General features: G+C 42.1%; 1 protein-coding gene across 31 annotated transcripts in view; it reads right to left on the reverse strand.

Moving 5' to 3' along the window:
- Positions 1 to 20333, reverse strand: part of CACNA1D (calcium voltage-gated channel subunit alpha1 D) — a 184070-nt gene that overhangs the window by 154655 nt on the left and 9082 nt on the right. The window lies entirely within an intron of this gene.

Consider the following 20333-nt stretch of genomic DNA (forward strand, 5'->3'; position numbering starts at 1 on the left):
TTTGAGATTTTTTCTTTAAAATATAAAGCAGTATAGAAACTAAGTATTATTATTTATATTACCATCATCATCATTATTATTATATCACTACAAACGACACCTAGACATTCCACTGTGGCGATTGCAACCTAGGTTAAAAGAGCCATTTGGTGATCAGCTTATATATCTGACTTTATAACACTGTTTTGATCATTTGCATGCATTTGTGAGTGAATGAGTCTCTGAGAAGAACTTGGATATCATTCGATGTCACCTCAGAAAGAATGCTTTGCAATGAGTCAATTCCCACATTCGGCTGTCAAGTCACCAAGCACCAAGGAACTGATCATTATTAAGGTCATGAACACATGCATGGAAACTGGCCCACAATTGCACAATATGCCTGTGGGACAGGTAAACGGTTAAAGTGAGTGCAGCTAAAATATCTTGTTCAAACCATTCCCAGACTGCTATATATGGCCAAGAATTTATTTTCGCACAAGAGTCTGTGAAGAAAAGGCTCCATAGAATAGCTTTTTGTACTACAAAAAATGGTAACTACAAAGTATTGGGTTTCCCTATTCACGGTAATGAAGGGTTCAGCATTTTAAGGTCAGCCGACAAGTGTTTTGTTATTATTTTCCTCACAATACCCAAACTTTCATTTTTTCATATAAATAAAGAAGAACGCCACGACCTTTTCAAGCTGTCAAAATAAAGTAAATGTTTGCTTTGGCATGACAGCCCTGGCATAAAGCTGGAGGCAGCAAAAGCCTGTGAACCCTTACCTAACTCTTCCTGCTGCTTGGTCTGCATTGGGCTAAAGCACGGGGACTCAGCTGACTTCTTTCTGGCATAACCTCATTTTGCAAATACACATAAATATAGTGTGACCTCATTTATAAATAAAACGTTATTTCATTTATCTTCAGTGGCATATTCATCATCGGGAACACACATTAGCAAAAATGTACATTTTCTGCTATGGGTGTTGCTTGCTAATTAATGAGGTGCCTACCACATTCCAAAGAAATATTATTTGTTTATATGAGGCAGGTATTCCATTTACAGCAGCAGTGAAAATTAACATTACCAAAACTCATATGCCACCTATCTGTTCCATCATCAGTTTTCCTGCTCTGCCAACCTATACAGTGGTACCTCGGGTTAAGAGATTAATTCGTTCTGGAGGTCCGTTCTTAACCTGAAACTGTTCTTAACATGAGGTACCACTTTAGCTAATGGGGCCTCCCGCTGCCGCCACGCGATTTCTGTTCTCATCCTGAAACAAAGTTCTTAACCCAAGGTACTGTTTCTAGGTTAGCGGAGTCTGTAACCTGAAGCGTCTGTAACTCGAGGTACCAGTGTACATTTAAAAAACCCACCTCTTATTCCTATGACATGACTAAAGGCTACATAGTGGCAGTGTTTCATATACTCCTTTGATCTAGTTACACTTAAGAGAGAGAAATAGTGTCAACCACTTCTTGTATCTGTTAAACTAAAAAGTAAACATTTGATGAGTTATGATGGACTTGTATAGGTTTCCTTGGAATTCTAAACTCTTGTTTTATTAATGGTGGTATTATTGCTTGTTAACCGCTATATGGTGTTTTTTTTAAGCAGAGAGCTATACAAATATAATACATAAAATAAAATAAAATGGCCACGCCCTATGTCTTCATGACTTTTACTTAACATAGAATCATAGAATTGTAGAGTTGGAAGGGACTCTGAGGGTCATCCAGTCCAGCTCCCTGCAATGCAAGAAGATTAGTTCATTTTCTCAAATAAATCTAGGCAACACAGTTGTACAGGGCAGGTTTCCATAACCTGGTGCCTGACAAATATTTTAGACTGCAGCTCCCATCACCCCTCACTATTGGCCATGCAGCTTGGAGCTAATGGAAACTGGAACATCTGGAAGACACTAAGTTGGAGAAGGGGAGGTCCACCCCATAACCAGCAGCAGTGACCAGGATACTCTCAGTTGTTTATCCATTGAATAGTTAACATACTTGCTCCAAGTAACCTCCTGTACCTTTGCATGCTTTATAGGAGACAGGTGAAGGTGTTTTTAGTGTAGAATTAGTGCCTTGCTCTCTTCTGAGTTGGTGTCCAAGACACAAGATGTGACCTACTGGGGTGACTAGGTGGCAACCTCACATATATGGTAAGTCGTTCCCCTGTCAGGACCACCTCCATCCCAGATTCGGCCCAGAAAAATAAACAGGACAACATTTATATTTAGTTTGACAGTTTTAAGCTGGCAACTTGTAAGGCAGAAGTGTCAGATTTCATTTACAACCCGAATATTTTCTAAGCCAGCTTTGAAGAAAAGCATTCAGTCCTATATTACAATGAACTTTGTGATTTGGCCTGTTTCAATTTGTATGGTGCAAGAATAAAAAATGACTACTGATGACCTGTTAAGGAACTGGGTAGGCTTTACATATAAAAGCACAAATGGAAAAATAATAGTTTTATTTTTATTCCCTAAGTTGGTCTCCCTATTTCATCTCAGAAACGATTTTCAGTTCAAATACCGTATCTATTTACATGACACTACATTTCTTCTTCACACACTTTATAGAATTCTCTCTCATGCCTGAGCTGATTGAGCTGAAAAAACCAATTTCCACATGCCAAGCATTGCCCATTTTAAATTCACTGCTCAGCTGGCAGGTTCAGGTTGTTAAATTGCTGAAAGCCTCTTTAGGCAGAAGTAGCTTCATTTGTCTTGCGCTTCCACGTAGAGAGAGCCTCGACCCCTTCAAATGAGAACACCTTTCAAAACGATTTAAGCTTTTTACTTATTCTGCACCACTCAGTGAAGTCAAGGAACATCCATGCAATTCTCAGTTTTCCATTTGGATAAAAGATAATTTCCATCATAAACTTAAAACTGAACACAACCAAATTATTGCTCTGCCCTGAGCAGAAGATACAAGCAAATGGTTTATTATCACACTCATCCTAAAACCACCTTCAAAGCTCTAAGCATTGCTATGAGCTGTTTCCACAAAAAGCAAGCAAAAAAGATAATGGAAGGGAATAAAAATCCCTTGTTTCTATACTTTTCTTTTTTTAATGTATATTTTTCAAAAGGAGTCACACTCTGCCTCTGTAACCTCCTGGTTGCAGAACCCATCTGGATTTGTGTGTAGCCCATGCAGGACTGCTTGTTCAGTGAAGAGGAAATTCCTCCTTAAGGCAGATATGAATCCTCAACACGCTTCTTCCTTCCCAGACAACCAACTTCTGTCTTGGTTTTTGAAGATGACAGAGGGAAAATATGGCACAATGCCTTGTTTCTACAACAGGAAGGACACTCAGATCTCAGTAGCAGATTAAATACCATGTAAACTAGGGAAAAAGTATTGAAAAGTCATCTAGCCACATTCAAGCAGTACTTACTCTAACTTATTACTAAGATAGTTTTTTCAACTCTTCTTTAAAACCTCTGAAGATATTCCTCAGCTTCCCTTCAGGTATTTTCTCCTTTAACTTGTCCATTCCATGAAAAAGGCTCCCTTCTCCACCACACACCCGTTCTTACACAGGGCAGAATGACAATGGAAAGCCTGTGGCCCACCACCTACTGTTTTTCAGGGACCTCAAAGGATCAGACAATTATATTTTATGTGCTAAATGCCACCAATTATTCATTTCATATATCCCATCTTTACTCCAGAGACCTTAAAGTGGAATACAGACTCCCATCCTGATTTTTGCCAAGCCCAAACCTCCTTAGCTTCTGCAAAACTGCTGCATCATCTCCCTTCCTATAATACCCTAGGATCAATGAGACAGGAGCAACTAGTGCCAAGACATTTTATATTCTACTGTTGTGGGGCTGCATCAGGCAATGTCATACTGAATACAGCAGCCTGTATCCTTCACAGTGACCTGAAGCTATTAGTCAGCATCACTTGCTGGCTGCCTGGGGCTGATAGGGCTGAGAGCCAGTGTGGTGTAGTGGTTAAGAGCGGTAGTCTCGTAATCTGGGGAACCGGGTTCGCGTCTCCGCTCCTCCACATGCAGCTGCTGGGTGACCTTGGGCCAGTCACACTTCTCTGAAGTCTCTCAGCCCCACTCACCTCAGAGAGTGTTTGTTGTGGGGGAGGAAGGGAAAGGAGAATGTTAGCCGCTTTGAGACTCCTTAAAGGGAGTGAAAGGCGGGATATCAAATCCAAACTCTTCTTCTTCTGGTCCAAAATGCATGGAGAGCAACCAGGTTGAGGAAGGCCACTCCAAAGCAAAGTAAGCCAGCATTTCCAAATCACAATCAGTAATCACAAGCAATTGATTCTGCACTGGCCAGACGTCATCTGGAATACTGTATCCAGTTCTAGGCACCACACTTTAAGAAGGATGTGCAGGCTCAGGGGAACACAACAAGATGGACAATAGTATGGGAAACATGTTATGAGAAAAGTTGGAAGGGCCTCGGGCATATTTAGCCTGGAGAAGGGAAGACTGAGAAGGGCTGTCGCTTAGAAGTCAGAAAGATTTGTTCTCTGCTGCCCCAGAAGGCAAGGCTAGCTAGATCTAAAGGACGTAAGTTGCAGGAGGGTAGATTTCAGGGGAATCTCATTTATTATTAATTATTATTATTATTATTATTATTTATTTGTACCCTGCCCATCTGGCTGGGTTTCCCCAGCCACTCTGGGTGCCTTCCAACAGAGATTAAAAATACATTAAAACATCAGTCATTAAAAACTTCCCTAAACAGGGCTGCCTTCAGATGTCTTCTAAACATCAGGTAGTTGTTTATCTCTGAAGGGAGGGCATTCCACAGGGTGGGTGCCACTACCGAGAAGGCCCTCTGCCTGGTTCCCAATAATAATAATAATAATAATAATAATAACAATAATAACAATAATTTTTTATTTAATGGTGAGAAAAGTTTGGCAAATGGAACCAGTTATCGAGGGGAGGGACTGTCCTTAGCTGAACATATTCAAGTAGATGCTGCAGAGCCATTTTGTAGCCCTTGACTTCCTGTATTAAGTTGGGGTTTGGATCGGGTGACCTGCAAGGCTCCCTTCCAACTCTATGATTCTATTATTTTTTTCCTGAACACAGAGGCCATTTCAATTCCATTCCATTCCAAAATAAATACTTGCCTATATTTTATCAGATCAGTTACTACATTGTTAAAGGGAGACCTACAAGAACTGCCACTTGCTTCACATTTAATGCTTCACATTAAAGCAGAAGCTCAGCAAAGGACTTGAAGACAGCTTTAATATTTCTCTTTTATCAGTCGTGTCCTCCTACATATCCTCTCAGACCAAACACTCATCATTGCCTTAACTTATTGCTGACTAATCTGCCCAGAGGCTATCTCATTCATATTTGTGTTCTTTGGCAGTTGCATAAAGGTTAGGAAAAATATTTTAAGTGGTTATTCAGTGACTATTTCCTGCTAAAGGGTCTCCAAGGGGCTAAAGAATATTCTCTTGCAAACATTTTAAGCTGCAGCATTTCAGAGAAGATGAAATGTTGCCTCAGAGCTGCCTGATAGTTGCCTTTTTCACAACTGTTCACTAGTATTCACAGACACTCTTAGCTGCTGCATTAATGACACTTTTACATGTTGGTTTCTTTTTTTCCTAGGTCACTGTGATCCCAGCTAATTTTGGATCACACTGTAAAAATGTTGTTATTGTGCCACATAGAAAGTCAAACATGACCATGAAGACAACTCAGGTGATCGCTATCACTCTGAATTGGCTTCATGAAGATACTCTATACAGTGAGTAGACAAACTAAGGCCTGGGGGCCGGATCTGGCCCAATCGCCTTCTAAATCTGACCTGCGGACGGTCTGGGAATCAGCGTGTTTTTACATGAGTAGAATGTGTGCTTTTATTTAAAATGCATCTTTGGGTTATTTCTGGGGTATAGGAATTCATTCATCCCCCCCCAAAAAAAAATATAGTCCGGCCCCCCACAAGGTCTGAGGGACAGTGGACCAGCCCCCTGCTGAAAAGGTTTGCTGACCCCTGCTCTACACTGTCTCTATATTCTAAAATGCCTGTGATATAAAGTTTTGAAATGTACTGTGCAATACTTGAAAGGTGTAATATACGACTAAGAAATGGTAATACTTAATGGAAAAGGAAGAACAGTAACAAAAAATGGTATATTCCGGCATCATTAGAGCATGTGTTGTTGGAAAGGTAGAGTACGCATTCAGTACTTCTACAAAGCAAACACTTCTTTCCAGCTGTTTCTACAAAGCAACTTAAGGTAAGCAGTTTCCATAAACCAAACAGTTATTCCCAATCTGAGGAAAAGTTTGGAACGGATGAATTCCTGTTGTGGGATTTAACCATGTCATTCTGTATTGTACGCTGTTCTTTGAACAGAACACTGAAATAGTGTCATGTTCCCAGTATCAAAATAATCTAAATTTAGAATCTTTAATTCTTTTCTGGGCAGTGTTAAAATACACTTCAGTTAAACAGTTATGATAACTAACATTAAGCGCCATAATTGAAATCAGCTGCAGATCTGTATTTTTAAAGTGTCCTCATAAATATGGTAGAGTGCATGATGAGACCACAGTGTGTCTGATAAGCATAATACTGCTTTAGGGAACATGCTATTCAGTTCTGTGAAAAGGCATTTTTGCTACTTGGCCACTCCGAAAAAAACAGTCCATCTTGCCTGAGGCACTTCCACCACTGGCGAAGGGCAGCCTATCCTTCTGTCACACAGTTTTTTATGGTTTCCACCATAAAAGGACAGTTATCAACCGAATAAACCACATTAAAGAAACATAAACAGAGCCAGCCGTTTGCTTTTTATGTAACACAGATGGAACTAATATTATGACCTTCCTTGTACTAGGAGTTAAAGGAAACCGAAGTGTGGAAAACAAACTTTCTAATGCAGGACAGCCCAAGTCATTTTGCTGCCTGAGACAAGATAGCGACCATCACCACTACAAGAACACCAGTCTCTACTTACTGCTGGTGCCGCAGAGACGCTACCTCAAGTTTTCTGAAGTTTTGCCAAAGTGCCTGGCCCTGGCAGCTGCCAGCAATGCAGGGTTGTTCTGACACCCCATGACCATGGGAGGCAGGCAACTGGAGAGATCTCTGCTACCAGCCCATAAAAGAGTTGGTTCTGTTCTAATCACAAGACCTTTGGCTGCCCAGACAGAGCTAACCAAGTTAGTGCAACCCCAAATGCACCCGATATATTTCAGCCAACAGCTGCAAGGACCATTTACAAATGAGAGGAGCTGAAAGAGAACACCATTGTCTTGTCTCATCAGACAGCATATCAGCCCAATCCATTTTACATCCCTATGATTAGAACCTGGACGCAGTTATCAGCAGTTTTGTCTGTAGCAATGAGCGGGTGGCAATAGCCCTATTCTGGGATTCCTCCTTGCATGATTAAAACTGAAACCGAACGGAAGGAGTGTAGCTCATCTGCTTTGCATGTGAAAAGTCCCAGGTTCAAGCCCCAGCTCCTCCAGGTAAGGCCTTGAATGTTCCCCATCTGAGCCACTGTCAGTCAGTGTGGACATTGTGGACTAATGGGAGTCTGAGTTGGCAGTGATGGACTAGGAACAAGACCTTGGGGTTCATAGTGGATAGCTCAATGAAGATATTGACCCAGTCTGAAAGGTGTACATTTCAGTATTACACAGTATAAGGCAGTCTTTGCCGGAAACATGGGTCTAATCTTATTCAACCCTCTTAGGTGAACCTGGAAACCAACTAAAAGGCCAGTGCAGATCACCGAGTACAGGTGTGATATGCATGCTTTTAGCAAGCACCCTTTCATCAAACAAGAAGTTACACGCACTACTGACTGGGGTTTCCAAGAAGCTTAGTAGAGCAACGCAGTGGGGGAGTAACTGCAAGTGTAGTTTTTCTGAAACATTTGGCTTATGCTTTATTTATTCAGTAGTTGCAGCGTCTTGTTTATTGAGAACTAAAGCCTGTAAGGCTGGTGCTAGCATGAGGCTATCCTTCATTTACTTTCACTGATAGCTACATTGGTCAGGTTATATTGCTTTTATAACCTTGTGCTGTTTACATTTCAGATAAAGAGCATCCCATGTTTGTCCTTTCTGTGATTTATGAGAAGCCTGATCTTTCCCCCATAATTCTAGGCGGTCCTGTGGAACCTTAAAACTTTAAATGTCAACAAAGATAGCTATTTCTTACAGATCCCTCTTCAGAAATAACAGCTAAAATGTTTATTCAATGTGCTGGAATTACCTACACTCTCGGTTGCATATTTGAATACACAAATCCCATTCCCTTTTTGAGCAAAGGAAGAAATTAAATGGTGCTGTTATCTTTGTAGGTGGTCCTATGGCACATAACTAAAAAGCTCTCAAAGTGGGGCAAGGCCGCTATCTACAGTGGTACCTTGGGTTAAGTACTTAATTTATTCTGGAGGTCCGTTCTTAACATGAAACTGTTCTTAACCTGAAGCACCACTTTAGCTAATGGGGCCTTCCGCTCCCACTGTCACCGCACTGCCAGAGCACGATTTCTGTTCTCATCCTGAAGCAAAGTTCTTAACCCGATGTACTATTTCTGGGTTAGCTGAGTCTGTAACCTGAAGCGTATGTAACCTGAAGCGTACGTAACCTGAAGAGGTACCACTGTATTTAAGAGTATAACTAGGTGCACTTTAGGTACAATTGGCAAGTGTTGTTATCTACTGCTTTTGTGTAGTCTTACAACTTACAGGCATTTTAATCCAAGCACACTGTACAGTTACACTGGGGTTAGAAGCAACTGTCCATTCTTTTGTTTAAAAGAAGGCCTTTGTTGTAAGCTCCCTTTTCCCTCCACCCAAATTCAGTTACTAAATGTAAAGATGAAATCCTGTACTCCAGATTCACTGCCTGGAGGTGAGGCAACTCGGGCAATACTGGAAGCTTGGCTGTGCTAGTGTTATCTTGGGATATGCCTTTGCCTGTGGGAATCTGCCCCTATAACATTGTGGGCATGCCAACACAAAAATACTGTTGGCACAACTCTGTCAGCAGAAGGAGCAAAATGTGACCAGAAAGAAGCAGGCATATACCAAATCCTACACTTCTTCAGACCCAAACCCCACAGTGATGGAATGTAATACCAATAGGTGGAGTAAATAGATCTCACTGAACTCAATGGAAAGGGGGGGGGCATTGAGTTATGCATGGGGCTGTTAAAAGCGTGCCAGCCTATGACTGCTTTGAGTCAGCAGTATTGTTATGGAAGCTGAGAATGTGGATGGCAATGTTGCTCCATTCTACGCTTCTCGTTTCTTTTTCCTACTCCACTTTTGTGCCATACCAACTCTACATTAAGCCAATTTATAACAGCTAAATGCCTGGCCAGCATGATGAGGCCGTCAAACTTTCTGACCCAAGTACTGAAAAGACCCAGGGCTCTTAAAACTGTGTGGAAGTAAGTTGAATTCCAGGGATATTGCCTAAAGTCAAAATAGTTTATAGTTAAAACACATTGGGTTCAATGGTAGGTGGGATTGCCAAAGTTTTTTAGTTTTTTTTAAACCTGTCCCCATTAAAAAAAAATGCCCAGAGCGTAAAGCCGAATGTGCACAAGTTAAATGTGCCTAAGTTGCGAGTTACCTGTATAAATTCAATTTACTGCTGCTTATCTTTTTCAGTGTGTGCCACTGTTTTAGTTGCAATTGTTATTACTTTGATTGTTGCCCAGCAAGTAAGTATGGTTCCCGAAGGACAGATTTTGCACATTTAAATTAAATAAAATACCTGTGTGGCTTGTTACATTTCTGTTATAATAGACAACTGAAAGAATGTGAAGATTCACAAACCTATGCTGTACTTTACTCATGTCAAATCATGCTAACTTCTCAACCACAGCCAATCTACTTTGTGGATCAGCTGCAAATGATTACATGAAAAGAGGCACTAGAAATTAATAACAACCTTTGGATTGCTTTGATTCACCCCACCCCCATTTTTCTACCCATAAAAAGATGAATAATTGAAATTTATTTTTTACTATAAAGTAAAGGTAAAGGGACCCCTGACCGTTAGGTCCAGTTGCGGATGACTCTGGGGTTGCGGCGCTCATCTCACTTTATGCCTTTTAGCAAAATCAGCCAGGCTATGTAACACTAGTTTTCACCTGCAGGGCTAATCTGTTTTGCATGGGGGAACGCACCCTCTAAGAAACCTCGAGTAATTTATTCAAATTGCTCCTGAGAAGCTTAAGAGATGTCCCCAAGTTATAGATAAAGTGAACCAGTGGCAGAGAGAACAGACATTTAAATGGTTTTTATTCTTTCTTGCTTGTATGTATGGAACCATCCCTACAGCCCTAAGGCTAAACAGCATGTTATTCACATAGTTTGCCTTGAAGTGCAAGCTTTTTCTTTTACATATTGCCAGTGTGGAAGGTCTGAAGGATCCTGCCATCAGATATATTGTAAGGATAGATATGGCATAGTGCATCTGCAGCAGCACAAACAGACCCCTTCATCTGCCCCTGCTGCAACAAAGCATATCTCTCCCATATCAGTCTCTACAGCCACTGCAGGCGCTGTAACACTTCAGTGATTTGACTTCACCCTGAAAGGCGCACTACTCCATTGTTTCCCATGATAGAGGGATGCCAACAACAACAACTTTGCTCCCCGCTTCAGTACAATCTCACCAGATCACTGCAAGAATAGACTTAAGTTTGCACGGGGGTGGGGGGGTGGGGAATTCCCATTCATTCCAATGGCAGCTTTCCACCCACAATGAAAATTGCAAGTCAGGGGAGTGGGCTGAAACAGATCAGGTCAACAGCAGGGATGAAACGGTTAAAAACTCCCCTATCACCTTGAAAGAATCCCAGTCAGGGTCTGCAATGAAAAGGAAAAAGCTTGCACTCAAGAGCAAACTATGTGATTAACGTCACATAAAGTTAAAATTAAAAAGGAAACCATTATATAAGTGTCCAGACTACTGAGTTTACCCATCTCCCTTTATTTGTAGTATCTGAAAATGAAATATAGGCACACGAATTGCAGCCCTATCACCACCCCTGCTTTTCAGAAAACCTTGCATAGTCAATAAAAATTGCTTGTAAATATCTATTGTCCCTGACATTTATTTCTGTTTTTAAAATAACAGTTCTTAATTTGGTTTGTGTGTGCGTGCGTGTGTATATCTGTGAGCACATGCACGTACATACTGCATGTGTGTATTCTGCAAATCATCTTGGGTGTCATAAGTGATTTGTAAGTTTTCAAAACAAATAAATACAATTATAAGAATTTTAAACACTACTTTTAAAAAATGACCAGGCAGATCTTATCAAACCGCTGCTACATGCTTTATATGAGAAAAGACATGCTCTACCAGAGATAACATAAGCCAGGCTACTGTGCCTGCCATAAAAGAAACAAGAAGGCTTGTCTTCCCCCTAGCATGCTAGTTTTCTATGCAGATGGACAGTTTTGTATGGAGGAAAATACAGACATTTGAGTCTCCTTCTGCAGTCTGATATGGAACTGTCTGGGCACAGATTTACTGCACCACTGAGAACTAGACCAATATCTTTGCAGGATCTCAAGTAGTAAGAGAAGATAAAAGAGGTCGTACACTTCAATATATCGCAGAGCTAGCAACGTTAAATTCTCAGCTCGTATCTCTGTTCTGACAGAAATGCAGTGGGTGGCTTTTTGCAAGCTAATATAGTTTGGGTTTACCCGGCACGAAAAAAGCTTTTAAGCTCTCTATCACACTCAACACACCATCTCTGGAAGGTTCTGGGTGCTCTCATGAGATCTTGCAGGCCAGTCCAAGTTCCCACAAGATCTTGCACAATCATCCCTAGCCTTCCAGAGTGTTGTGCTGAACAAGCCTTGCCATCCAAGCAAGGCAAAAAGCTCAAAAGATTATTTGCATGTCTGTTTGGGTTACCTAGCACAAAAAGAGCTTTTAAACTCTCCACCTTGCTTGCTAGCCAAGACCTGCTCGGCACAGCACCCCTGAAAGTGCTGGGAGTGTTCTCTCTCCTCCTCACCCGCTAGCCATGCTGTGGCTCCTGTTGGATCCTCTTGAATTCATAGGTAATGCATGTGTTGCTTTAAACCACCAGAAAGTTCTGTATAGTAATCTAGCCAGCATTTGCTTGTAGTCTTTGCATTTGCCGAAGTTAAGCCACTCCTAAAAGCTGAGTCCATTTTTTGTTTGCTGTTCTCTCCAGACAAGATGTCTGCTATTTCTCGCTTTGTAGCTCCACTCATCCTGTAAATAGTTCCTGCATGAATTAAGCCCCTGAACTCTGGAAACTGTAAATTTCCCATCTTAATTCACCCTAACTATAAGCAGACCTTTCAATTATATGCAATTTTCATGTTGATGCAAAAAATTAAGGATGAAATAAATTGTAGAGGAAATATTCAGTGCTGAGTAGCCAAAATTCAGGCCCCAAGCACAACAGAAAAAAATAAATAATAGGGCTAGAGGGACTACAGATAACCAAGGGCGAGAACCAGGAGGATATATACGAAGTAAAAGAGGCACACATTGAAACAGCACAGCTAAGAAAAATCTGGAAAGATGTTCAAAGCACCCTCAGCCAAGGAAGGCACACATCTGATAGTTCATGCCTTACTGACAAAAAAAAGCACCTACTTACAGCAACTTTCATGGTGCCTTGGATCCATCCACCCACATCCTTTTATCCTCTCCAGGCCTGCGCCCTACAGTCCAGTTGCAGCACCAATGGAACCATGCCCCTCCCCCAGTTTATGTACCCTCATCTGACCAGGGGTGGGGACACAATCTGAAACTTCTCCTACATGGAAGTCACTGCTCTTCCCTCTCCAAGCCCTTCTTGGTCCTAGGAGACAGTGGGATGGGGGAACATGGGGATTTGTCCGGCCTGTCCCTGACCTGAAAGGCCTCTTCCTCCGTTTTTCTTCTGACACATTCTGCGCTCCCACCTCTGCTTTTGGCTGCTCCGACCTGTCCTCTTTCCTCCTCCCTGGCTCCCTGGCTCCTGCCTTGTGAGAGGCACTAAACCCCATAAGGCACTAAACCCCATAAATCGCTGGTTCCCTCCCCGGGGTCAGACCCCAGCCGCCCTGCATCCACCCCCACCCCCATCAGAGCCCTGCCAATCCCTGCCAGAAGACAACCAAGGAAATGAATGTCATGAAAGCAATAAACAGAGCCAGAGTGTGCAGAGCCAGAGGTACTGCTTAGATAAAATCTGATTCTGACATTGTCCCCACAGAGAAAGGAGCAATTCTGAACACAATCTCACACTACCATTTTGTTCCAGAATACAATGTCATGTACAAAGCAGAACCATCTTCTGTATAGGATCCAACAAAAATTGGCTGATTCAGTGGGAGGGGAATCTAATCAAGATAGTCATGAATATTGCTTGCACGCAGTCAGTAAAAAAGCTTTACTAGCAGCAAGGCCAAATTAAAACAGTACAGACTTTCAAGATAAGGCCTAATGAATATTAGCAATTATCCCAGCGGGTGTGCTCATCAGGAAGGCAAAAAAGAGCAAAGGAAGAAAGAGATATTGTTCTTCTCACAAAAGACCATTCAGAGGAATCACCTTTAAAAACAAACTAGATTTAAAATTGTGTTTGTTTGCACAGTACAGGGTTTCTGTTATTAAAGAATGGGCACGTCTACCTTAAAATTTAAATTATTCCTGTTTGTGAGATGTGCACATCCAGCCAAGGAGGATAAATGGCCAGTAGTTAAATTTTTTATTGACAAAAGCATGTGCAGCAGCTCCTAAGGTGCAGATAATACAAACATGCTCACACTTCTAGAAACCACATAAAAGGTAAAGGGACCCCTGACCATTAGGTCCAGTCGTGGCCAACTCTGGGGTTGCAACACTCATCTCGCTTTATTGGCCGAGGGAGCCGGCGTACAGCTTCTGGGTCATGTGGCCAACATGACTAAGCCCCTTCTGGCAAACCAGAGCAGTGCACGGAAATGCCATTTACCTTCCCGCCAGAGCGGTACCTATTTATCTACTTGCACCTTGACGTGCTTTCAAACTGCTAGGTTGGCAGGAGCAGGGACCGAGCAACGGGAGCTCACCCTGTCGCGGGGATTCGAACTGCCGACCTTCTGATTGGCAAGTCCTAGGCTCCGTGGTTTAACCCACAGCACCACCTGCGTCCCTTCAGCAACCACATAGCTGACATTAACTTTCCCAGGTTCAAAGCAACAGTGGGACCACGCATCCCCCATCCCCAGGTTTATGTACCCTCATCTGACAGAGTGTGTGCATGCAACCTGGGATTATGTTATGCAGAAGCTATCACTGTGCTTACCTCTTCAAGTCCCTCCTGCTTCTTGCAGACAGCAAGGCAGAGGATGGCATGGATTCGACCGGCCCACCCCTTGCCTGAACAGCCTCCCCCCTCCTATTCCAACATGTCCTGCACCTCCTCCTCTGTCTCTTGACCGCTCAGGCTCTTCGCCTTCCTCCAGCTCTGGCTTCTGCCTTGCAGGTGGCACAAAACCCCATAAATCACTGGCTCCCTTCTCCTAGTTCAGCCCCTGGACTCCCTGCCTCCGCCAAACACTTGTCAGAGACTTACCAGTGTCTGACAGCACGTTTGCCTTTGAGTTTTCTATTGGGTTATTTTGTTGCTTTGTTATTGCATTTTAAGGACATCTTTCAACTACAGACTTGGTATGTTTTACAGAAAAATCCTACGTGAGGTTTGGGAGAGGCACAGACACAGATCCACTGCTGCATCCCCATGCCCTGCTGGCTTACTTTTTCATTGCAACAGCCATTTCACTGCAACAGCACAGCTGAGCGGTCCAAGAACCAATCTGCAAGGCTTGGACCCTCCAAAAGAGTACCAAGTGCCCTACCTTTCCTCTGCTCTCACCCAAACGCAGTTTCAGAGCTTTCTGCTTGCTACCATCACTAGGAAAAAAGCCAATAGTAGCTTTCCGTCCACCTGAGTATAAGCCCGGGGCCCCATCACAACAGCCCCCCACCCTCCATCAGCACTCCTCTCTGATCGTGAAGGCCGGCAGAAGGGCAACAATATGCCTTTCAACTCCTTCCAACCCCTCCCTCAGCAGGGCATATGCGTTATACAGTGGTGCCTCGCAAGACGAAAAGAATCCGTTCCGTGAGTCTCTTCGTCTAGCGGTTTTTTCGTCTTGCGAAGCAAGCCCATTAGCGGATTAGCGCTATTAGCGGTTTAGCGGCTATTAGCGGCTATTAAAGGCTTAAGGGATTAGCGGATTAGCTGCTAAAAGGCTATTAGCAGCTTAGTGCCTTAGAAAAAGGGGGTGGGGAGCGAAAAAAACCCCCAGGAATCTCAAGACATTTTCGTCTTGCGAAGCAAGCCCAAAGGAAATTCGTCCTGCGAAGCACCTCCAAAACGGAAAACCCTTTCGTCTAGCGGGTTTTCCGTCTTGCGAGGCATTCGTCTTGCGGGGCACCACTGTATTGCACACTTGATAGTTATCCTTGGTTTGCAAAAATTCTGGGAACTGTAGGTCTGTAGGAGAGAGACTAGGAATTTCTAACAAAAATGATCAGGACACTCACCAAACTAAAATAGCCAGGACTCTTGGGAAGAAAGGATCGCAATGGTTATATTAAGACTTGCAATGCTGCTGTAACCTATGCCACATCCTGCTTCGTTATTATCCACAAAGATCAAAAGTCCCCTAAGAAAACACACGATGAAATCCAAAGCTCATTCTGCTTTCTGCAAGGACCTCCATAACATCTCATTCCATCCCAAACGTAAGCAGTGAGGACAAAACTGTGGACTTCAGGAAAAAGAGAACAGCTGCAGCAATTCTCCAAGGCAATGAATTCTCTACACCAATTGCTATTAACAGAAAAAGTCTGGAGCATATTGCTCCAGAAGTATTTTTGTCAATTATGATCCTACTTGTTCTAGTCCAGTGAAGTAAGTGCACAGCAGCTGGAGCTGCACACACTGATCTCTTTTTTTTAAAAAAAGAAAAAGGGAAAAAGAGAAAATCAGTTGTTTGGCAGGGAAGGGGAAGGTTTTCCTCTCAAACAGCTGATCACCAGCTTTTTCATATATATATATATATATATATAAAGCTGCTGGATCAAAAAAGGGAAGTGCACATGCAGCATGTAGCTGCACAAATAGTTCCTTGTGTAGCAAGAAATATGAGCCCAGAAGTCTGCTTCTATGTACCTATTGGTGGTAGGGCAACTAACTATTACACTATTGGTGGTAGGGCAACTATTACACTAGCACTAACATTTTAAGAAAGGCTAATGAGTCCATTTTCAATAAGAACTGAATTCTGGAATTCATGTCTTTTTTGCTATCCTACTCCAATTCCACTCCATCTTTCTTTGGATTGGGGGAAAAAAATACATCATCTCTCTCCCTCTCTCTCTCTCACTCATACACACACCATTTACGGATTTGGGTTTCTGAAGCAGTATGATAATATTTTCTGGCTTTATTATACATTTTTAAATATCACATAACATCCTATTTTATTCTGAGAGACAAAATGTTTTAGCCGAAGCTATCGCATTTTATCTGAATATTTATTTTTGGCCTAGCAATCAGCTTTCTTTATTAGTAAGGTTATTCCTGCACCAAACTACCCGCTGCTACCAAAGTTCAGTGCTTTGAAACTGACGATGTTATGTCATCAGTACACAGGCACATGAGGATTTTTAAGGCCGCATGCTTAACTTTACACTGCCGCATGCTTTTTAAGGCCGCATGCTTAACTCTACACTGACAATGCCATGCTATACATGTCTACTCAGAAGTAGGTCCTATTGACTTCAATGGCACTTACTTCCAAATAGGTTTGTATCAGATTGCAGCCATAAAGTCTTGCAGAAAACTAACTGCAAGGAGGGATCACAGTCACACAAATGCCTTTTCCTGAAGAATCTGTAGGCAAAGTATCGTGCTGAGCAAGCTGAAATATGGGGGTCATCATTTAGTTTACAAAGTTCTCCACTGTAAATTGATTCGAAATGCCTTGGATGAGTTGATGGGTAAATTTTATTTATAAGTGCTGTCAGTCACAATATGTATTAATCTAACGTTTGCTGTAAGAATCCATTTGGGGGCGGAAATTGATTGTACAATTAATAGTTTCATCCACCTTGCCTACTGTGTTGATTGCCTTCCATGGAAGATGGATTAAACTTTATAATCCACCATATAAGTCACCTAATAGAGAAGCTGACATACTGATATTATTCACTAAAGTGAACTGCTCACTGTTGGTGTAATCAGTTATGCTGCTAGTGATGCACGTGGCCTGGGCGACAACAAAATCTTCCAGATCTCAGCAATTCCTTTTTACCCTTCACACAATACGCAGAAGAATGTCTTCATTTCCTAACGTAGGCAGGGAGTGCCACCATTGTAAACTAAAACTTAATCTATTATAAAAGAGGCACTTCTAGTGTTTGCATTCAAGGTGTGCAATACACGATGGCATTGGCAGATATTCTTCCTATAGGCTGCTTTGTTTTGTTTTTTACTGAGTTTTATAAACAAGAATAATGTTATACAAATAAGTATACCAAGTTTTCTCATGTCATTTGTATATCACAAAAACAGCATAATAAATGTGGAAAAATATCTACAGCATACATTTCATTATTAGTGGTCAACATATAAGTTCTTGGTTCATGAACTGGTTTAAACAATTAGGAAGAAAAAGAGAAAAGAAAGGGGGGGAGAAGAGGAGGGAAGAATGGCAAGTGGGGTGGCTATGCTTCTTTTATTCTACTTAGTGGGGGGGGGTGTCAGTGTTACTTGTAAGGGTTCTCTTACTATTCACTTGTTGTGTTTCCTTGGTGGTGAGAGAGGTTGGGGGTGGCTTAGGGCGTGGTTGGTTGTCTTTGGTTGGCTGAAGAAGAAGAGTTTGGATTTGATATCCCGCTTTATCACTACCCGAAGAAGTCTCAAAGCGGCTAACATTCTCCTTTCCCCTCCTCCCCCACAACAAACACTCTGTGAGGTGAGTGGGGCTGAGAGACTTCAAAGAAGTGTGACTGGCCCAAGGTCACCCAGCAGCTGCATGTGGAGGAGCGGAAACGCGAACCCGGTTCCCCAGATTAAGAGCCTACCGCTCTTAACCACTACACCACACTGGCTCTCACTGCCTGTAGTGAGAATTGTTCACAAGCAAAGAAGCTGTCACCTTTCCCCTTCTAAAGTTCAGAACCCTGCCAATTACATGTAGTCGGGCTGTCAGATTAACCCAAAGACTGTGGGTGACACCCAATGCAGCCATACGCAGAATGGACCCATTCAAAGCCCTAACAGTCTGGACTAATCTACCCTGCAACATGGGCAGCCGACCTGTGGCCAGCCCACCCTGATTTATAGTCAGTAAAATTTACTGTAAAATACACAATTCATGATACAGGGGCTATCAATTACGTACAGTGGTACCTCGGGTTACAGAAGCTTCAGGTTACGCGTTTCCGGGTTGTGCACCACACCGAACCCGGAAGTACTGGAACGGGTTACTTCCGGGTTTCGCACAGGCGCAGAAGCGCCAAATTGTGACCCGCGCGCGCAGACGCAGCACTGCGGATTGCGAACGTGCCTCCCTCACAGATCACATTTGCAACCCGGGGTTCCACTGTACTGTAGAATTAAATATTACAGAGCTGTTGTTTTTAAATGTTCCTCATCCATCTAAATAGCTTTGTATGCAATAATCAATTCAAATAAATTGTAGACAATTAAGCTTTTCCTCACTGCTCAACAAAGTCATTAAGGATTCGTGCAAATGTAAAATGTGTTTCTCTGAACACACAGTTGCATAATACATACAATCCAATGAGAGCTCTATTGCCAATACCCAGTGTAAAACTCTGTGAAAAATCTACAAGGTTTTTTTGTGTAAAGAAACGTCAAAGGCATTTTTAAAAAATGAAAGCAAGACGTATAAAAATAAAATACTTAAACTTGCCCATGAACTAAGCCAAAATTATTGGTTTTGAACACGGCATAAAGGTGCAAAGTTAAAACAAGATGAACCCAGCTAAAATTCAATGAATTGCCAGCCTCTGATGCAGAGAGATGCTTTACCCACTTCAAATAATGCTTTATGATATTGGTTATTAGCACAGACCTCCTAGTGGATTGACAGTGACACAGAGATTTGTGTCCTAAATTTCTGGGAGCAAAAACAGACTGCTCAGACACACCGCTACATAGATTGTTCTTTACAGTGACCTGAATTGTTTTTCCCCGTTTTTGTTATAATCTCAGTAAATTAAGAATACCGAAGGCATTATATGTATGTGTGTGTGTGTGTGTGTGTGTGTGTACGCGCACACACACAAGTAACCAATGTTTTAAGGGGTTTTTCAAACAAGTGCCTTCATTGTGCAGTGACAAAAAAACCCCAAAAGAGAAACAAACCAACACTATTTAGTATTACAGACTTCAAAGCACTCCTTGTATACAGAATCTCAAGCTAAGATACAAGCAAGCAAAAACTGCCTATCAAGAAATGTTGAATTCTTCCTATTTGGTTTTATATGTTTCAATCAAAAGATACCAAAGAAGTGTTTGATTGTACCTCTAAAAATACTAAACTGAGGATGATAAGCACCAATATATTTAAAAAGATTGAGAAAAAAATGACAAAATCAATCGTGTCCAACAGAATCGAAAGATTACTCAGATCTGTTTATTTGGGGCTGGCAATGTGCTCAGACAAGGACCTGAAGACCACCTCTGCTTTCATCTTAGAAGGATGCACATTATTTGTTACAAAGACCCTATGCCTCAAGCATTAGGAAAAAATCAAACTGCACAGAAGGCTTAAAAACTAGCTTGCTATCTAACATGTGAAGTTTTTCACATACAACCTGATGTTTACATGTGGACACTTAAAAAAAAAATCCCCCATACATGAACAGAAATCCCAACATGAGGAGGTGGCCACATTTGAACTGTCCCTAGGTATGTTTTCCAAGTCACTAGCCCATGGTTAGGCAAACTAAGGCCCGGGGACCGGATCCGGCTCAATCACCTTCTAAATCTAGCCTGCGGACGCTCCGGGAATCAGTGTGTTTTTACATGAGTAGAATGCGTCCTTTTATTTAAAATGCATCTCTGGGTTATTTGTGGGGCATAGTAATTCATTCATCCTCCCCCCAAACAAATAGTCCGGCCCCCCACAAGGTCTGACAGACAGTGGACCAGCCCCATGCTGAAAAAGTTTGCTGACCCCTGCACTAGACCACAGAGTCACAATGTATGGAGAGGAGGGCAGTTGTGTTACAGTATGAGAAATGCAGGTGTTCACTGGAAGACACAGGCGGTCATATATGAACTCTAGAGGATC

The sequence above is a fragment of the Podarcis tiliguerta genome (genome assembly GCF_965153285.1).
Source record: "Podarcis tiliguerta genome assembly, chromosome: 2".
NCBI classification, from domain to species: Eukaryota; Metazoa; Chordata; class Lepidosauria; order Squamata; family Lacertidae; genus Podarcis; species Podarcis tiliguerta.